Source organism: Anas platyrhynchos, chromosome 4, assembly GCF_047663525.1.
Source record: "Anas platyrhynchos isolate ZD024472 breed Pekin duck chromosome 4, IASCAAS_PekinDuck_T2T, whole genome shotgun sequence".
In the NCBI taxonomy this organism is placed as follows: Eukaryota; Metazoa; Chordata; class Aves; order Anseriformes; family Anatidae; genus Anas; species Anas platyrhynchos.
This window is the reverse complement of record NC_092590.1, coordinates 100,950-107,438: the sequence shown is the minus strand read 5'-3', so window position 1 is coordinate 107,438 and position 6,489 is coordinate 100,950.

Sequence of the window (6,489 nt, the reverse complement as noted above, 5' to 3'; positions counted from 1 at the left end):
AAGAAACCAAGGAATGTGTCTTTTTTCCCCTTCACTGGAAATTTGAAATATAATTAAATATTTTCCAGCAGATTCTGAAAAAAAAAACAACACTGAGGCTTTGAAGCTGAGTATAAAACAAATGTTTTCAGAAAATAACACTGTTACTGAGCATGACCTGTGAGAAAACAATATGGGGCAAACTATAACCGCCATTTAAATATAAGTAGCATACTCTATGGATACAACAAGCATCCTGATCATCATGTAAGTCCTCTATGAATACTTCAGTTTGCACAAAAGAGAAAGAGAAAGAAAGATTTTACTGAGACTAGGAAGCAGATGATTTTAATCATACTCAAGAGCATCAGAACTGCAATTCACCGAAGGAGCAACGGTCAAAAGAGTTTAGGCAGCAATTTGCTTGTCAGCATTTAGGTCAGATTTAAGTCAAGTGAGAAGAAAACTTTAACTTTGTATTCTTGTGAACCACTGTCTCAGCGTGCCTTTAAGAACAGAGAAAATACTCCTTTAATTAACACTTTCAAAAATAACTAACTCTAAAGTCTTTAATACTGCAAAAGCTCTGAGAGACTAAATTTCATGTACTAGAAAACGAAGCAGAAAGTATTTATAACCATTCACACAATTCTTGTCTTAAAGAAACAAAATCAGCAATTTTGCAAACAACTTGTTCAAACATTTAAAATTGTTGACTGTAACTTGCAAAGCTACTTATAAACTTGACTGTACTGCTTGACTACTTGACTGTAACTCGTAAAGCTAGTAACAGGAAATAATTAATCTTGCCTGGGTTTTTAGCAATTCGTTATTTTCCCTCAGAGAGTTAAGCGATGACCTCAGTTCGTTATTTTCATCAGTCATTTTTCTCAAGGTTTCTCTCAGTTGGCTCATTTTTGTCTCATGCTGCTTATTTTCATCAGTCATTTTTCTCAAGGTTTCTCTCAGTTGGCTCATTTTTGTCTCATGCTGCTAGAGAAATATCAAATTTTAAAACGTGATTAACAAGAGTCTTTTTAGAAATAATTCCCAACTAAGTTCCATTTCAGTGTTAAAAAACAGGACAAACTTTCAAAGATCAAATTTGTAATTCTTCATGGTCCAATCTGCACATACCACCAGTAGTGAAGAAAGCAACATCCACACCACATATTAAGAAGAAATATAAAGAAAATGGGAGCCATGGTGTACAGCCTATGGATCTTTTTTTTTTTTTTTCCAGAAAATACCTAGATCTTCTCATTGATCCTCTTGTACATTCCTCAGTTAAGTCAGGTGTGGGAAAGAATTGTGAATGAAAACAAATGTCAAAGCTTTTGTTTACACTTAGCTCTTTTTTTTTTTTAGCATCCATTTTAACCACAAATATGCCCAATTCTCCCTTTTTTGAATCTTTCAAATATTCTAACTATTCACTGCTGATAGTTAAGACGCTTTAGTTCACCTGTACTTAAACACCTGTCCTGCAATGTCCAGCAATGTATCCAATACGTGCTACATTTCATCGAATTGGAAAAAAATAATTGTGAAACTCAAGATAGTAATCTTTTAATATTTGTTGTTATTATTAGTCCACAATATAATTTAATACCAGTACATACCATTAAAATATAAGCAAAAACAGACAAAAGAAACTGCAACAAAGGAAAATTGAAGCGACAATTACTTGTAACAGTCAAAAACCTGCGTGCCTTGAAAAAGAAACCAAGGAATGTGTCTTTTTTCCCCTTCACTGGAAATTTGAAATATAATTAAATATTTTCCAGCAGATTCTGAAAAAAAAAACAACACTGAGGCTTTGAAGCTGAGTATAAAACAAATGTTTTCAGAAAATAACACTGTTACTGAGCATGACCTGTGAGAAAACAATATGGGGCAAACTATAACCGCCATTTAAATATAAGTAGCATACTCTATGGATACAACAAGCATCCTGATCATCATGTAAGTCCTCTATGAATACTTCAGTTTGCACAAAAGAGAAAGAGAAAGAAAGATTTTACTGAGACTAGGAAGCAGATGATTTTAATCATACTCAAGACCATCAGAACTGCAATTCACTGAAGGAGCAACGGTCAAAACAGTTTAGGCAGCAATTTGCTTGTCAGCATTTAGGTCAGATTTAAGTCAAGTGAGAAGAAAACTTTAACGTTGTATTCTTGTGAACCACTGTCTCAGCGTGCCTTTAAGAACAGAGAAAATACTCCTTTAATTAACACTTTCAAAAATAACTAACTCTAAAGTCTTTAATACTGCAAAAGCTCTGAGAGACTAAATTTCATGTACTAGAAAACGAAGCAGAAAGTATTTACAACCATTCACACAATTCTTGTCTTAAAGAAACAAAATCAGCAATTTTGCAAACAACTTGTTCAAACATTTAAAATTGTTGACTGTAACTTGCAAAGCTACTTATAAACTTGACTGTACTGCTTGACTACTTGACTGTAACTCGTAAAGCTAGTAACAGGAAATAATTAATCTTGCCTGGGTTTTTAGCAATTCGTTATTTTCCCTCAGAGAGTTAAGCGATGACCTCAGTTCGTTATTTTCATCAGTCATTTTTCTCAAGGTTTCTCTCAGTTGGCTCATTTTTGTCTCATGCTGCTAGAGAAATATCAAATTTTAAAACGTGATTAACAAGAGAGTCTTTTTAGAAATAATTCTCAACTAAGTTCCATTTCAGTGTTAAAAAACAGGACAAACTTTCAAAGATCAAATTTGTAATTCTTCATGGTCCAATCTGCACATACCACCAGTAGTGAAGAAAGCAACATCCACACCACATATTAAGAAGAAATATAAAGAAAATGGGAGCCATGGTGTACAGCCTATGGATCTTTTTTTTTTTTTTCCAGAAAATACCTAGATCTTCTCATTGATCCTCTTGTACATTCCTCAGTTAAGTCAGGTGTGGGAAAGAATTGTGAATGAAAACAAATGTCAAAGCTTTTGTTTACACTTAGCTCTTTTTTTTTTTTTAGCATCCATTTTAACCACAAATATGCCCAATTCTCCCTTTTTTGAATCTTTCAAATATTCTAACTATTCACTGCTGATAGTTAAGACGCTTTAGTTCACCTGTACTTAAACACCTGTCCTGCAATGTCCAGCAATGTATCCAATACGTGCTACATTTCATCGAATTGGAAAAAAATAATTGTGAAACTCAAGATAGTAATCTTTTAATATTTGTTGTTATTATTAGTCCACAATATAATTTAATACCAGTACATACCATTAAAATATAAGCAAAAACAGACAAAAGAAACTGCAACAAAGGAAAATTGAAGCGACAATTACTTGTAACAGTCAAAAACCTGCGTGCCTTGAAAAAGAAACCAAGGAATGTGTCTTTTTTCCCCTTCACTGGAAATTTGAAATATAATTAAATATTTTCCAGCAGATTCTGAAAAAAAAAACAACACTGAGGCTTTGAAGCTGAGTATAAAACAAATGTTTTCAGAAAATAACACTGTTACTGAGCATGACCTGTGAGAAAACAATATGGGGCAAACTATAACCGCCATTTAAATATAAGTAGCATACTCTATGGATACAACAAGCATCCTGATCATCATGTAAGTCCTCTATGAATACTTCAGTTTGCACAAAAGAGAAAGAGAAAGAAAGATTTTACTGAGACTAGGAAGCAGATGATTTTAATCATACTCAAGAGCATCAGAACTGCAATTCACCGAAGGAGCAACGGTCAAAAGAGTTTAGGCAGCAATTTGCTTGTCAGCATTTAGGTCAGATTTAAGTCAAGTGAGAAGAAAACTTTAACTTTGTATTCTTGTGAACCACTGTCTCAGCGTGCCTTTAAGAACAGAGAAAATACTCCTTTAATTAACACTTTCAAAAATAACTAACTCTAAAGTCTTTAATACTGCAAAAGCTCTGAGAGACTAAATTTCATGTACTAGAAAACGAAGCAGAAAGTATTTATAACCATTCACACAATTCTTGTCTTAAAGAAACAAAATCAGCAATTTTGCAAACAACTTGTTCAAACATTTAAAATTGTTGACTGTAACTTGCAAAGCTACTTATAAACTTGACTGTACTGCTTGACTACTTGACTGTAACTCGTAAAGCTAGTAACAGGAAATAATTAATCTTGCCTGGGTTTTTAGCAATTCGTTATTTTCCCTCAGAGAGTTAAGCGATGACCTCAGTTCGTTATTTTCATCAGTCATTTTTCTCAAGGTTTCTCTCAGTTGGCTCATTTTTGTCTCATGCTGCTTATTTTCATCAGTCATTTTTCTCAAGGTTTCTCTCAGTTGGCTCATTTTTGTCTCATGCTGCTAGAGAAATATCAAATTTTAAAACGTGATTAACAAGAGTCTTTTTAGAAATAATTCCCAACTAAGTTCCATTTCAGTGTTAAAAAACAGGACAAACTTTCAAAGATCAAATTTGTAATTCTTCATGGTCCAATCTGCACATACCACCAGTAGTGAAGAAAGCAACATCCACACCACATATTAAGAAGAAATATAAAGAAAATGGGAGCCATGGTGTACAGCCTATGGATCTTTTTTTTTTTTTTTCCAGAAAATACCTAGATCTTCTCATTGATCCTCTTGTACATTCCTCAGTTAAGTCAGGTGTGGGAAAGAATTGTGAATGAAAACAAATGTCAAAGCTTTTGTTTACACTTAGCTCTTTTTTTTTTTTAGCATCCATTTTAACCACAAATATGCCCAATTCTCCCTTTTTTGAATCTTTCAAATATTCTAACTATTCACTGCTGATAGTTAAGACGCTTTAGTTCACCTGTACTTAAACACCTGTCCTGCAATGTCCAGCAATGTATCCAATACGTGCTACATTTCATCGAATTGGAAAAAAATAATTGTGAAACTCAAGATAGTAATCTTTTAATATTTGTTGTTATTATTAGTCCACAATATAATTTAATACCAGTACATACCATTAAAATATAAGCAAAAACAGACAAAAGAAACTGCAACAAAGGAAAATTGAAGCGACAATTACTTGTAACAGTCAAAAACCTGCGTGCCTTGAAAAAGAAACCAAGGAATGTGTCTTTTTTCCCCTTCACTGGAAATTTGAAATATAATTAAATATTTTCCAGCAGATTCTGAAAAAAAAAACAACACTGAGGCTTTGAAGCTGAGTATAAAACAAATGTTTTCAGAAAATAACACTGTTACTGAGCATGACCTGTGAGAAAACAATATGGGGCAAACTATAACCGCCATTTAAATATAAGTAGCATACTCTATGGATACAACAAGCATCCTGATCATCATGTAAGTCCTCTATGAATACTTCAGTTTGCACAAAAGAGAAAGAGAAAGAAAGATTTTACTGAGACTAGGAAGCAGATGATTTTAATCATACTCAAGACCATCAGAACTGCAATTCACTGAAGGAGCAACGGTCAAAACAGTTTAGGCAGCAATTTGCTTGTCAGCATTTAGGTCAGATTTAAGTCAAGTGAGAAGAAAACTTTAACGTTGTATTCTTGTGAACCACTGTCTCAGCGTGCCTTTAAGAACAGAGAAAATACTCCTTTAATTAACACTTTCAAAAATAACTAACTCTAAAGTCTTTAATACTGCAAAAGCTCTGAGAGACTAAATTTCATGTACTAGAAAACGAAGCAGAAAGTATTTACAACCATTCACACAATTCTTGTCTTAAAGAAACAAAATCAGCAATTTTGCAAACAACTTGTTCAAACATTTAAAATTGTTGACTGTAACTTGCAAAGCTACTTATAAACTTGACTGTACTGCTTGACTACTTGACTGTAACTCGTAAAGCTAGTAACAGGAAATAATTAATCTTGCCTGGGTTTTTAGCAATTCGTTATTTTCCCTCAGAGAGTTAAGCGATGACCTCAGTTCGTTATTTTCATCAGTCATTTTTCTCAAGGTTTCTCTCAGTTGGCTCATTTTTGTCTCATGCTGCTAGAGAAATATCAAATTTTAAAACGTGATTAACAAGAGTCTTTTTAGAAATAATTCCCAACTAAGTTCCATTTCAGTGTTAAAAAACAGGACAAACTTTCAAAGATCAAATTTGTAATTCTTCATGGTCCAATCTGCACATACTACCAGTAGTGAAGAAAGCAACATCCACACCACATATTAAGAAGAAATATAAAGAAAATGGGAGCCATGGTGTACAGCCTATGGATCTTTTTTTTTTTTTTTTCCAGAAAATACCTAGATCTTCTCATTGATCCTCTTGTACATTCCTCAGTTAAGTCAGGTGTGGGAAAGAATTGTGAATGAAAACAAATGTCAAAGCTTTTGTTTACACTTAGCTCTTTTTTTTTTTTAGCATCCATTTTAACCACAAATATGCCCAATTCTCCCTTTTTTGAATCTTTCAAATATTCTAACTATTCACTGCTGATAGTTAAGACGCTTTAGTTCACCTGTACTTAAACACCTGTCCTGCAATGTCCAGCAATGTATCCAATACGTGCTACATTTCATCGAATTGGAAAAA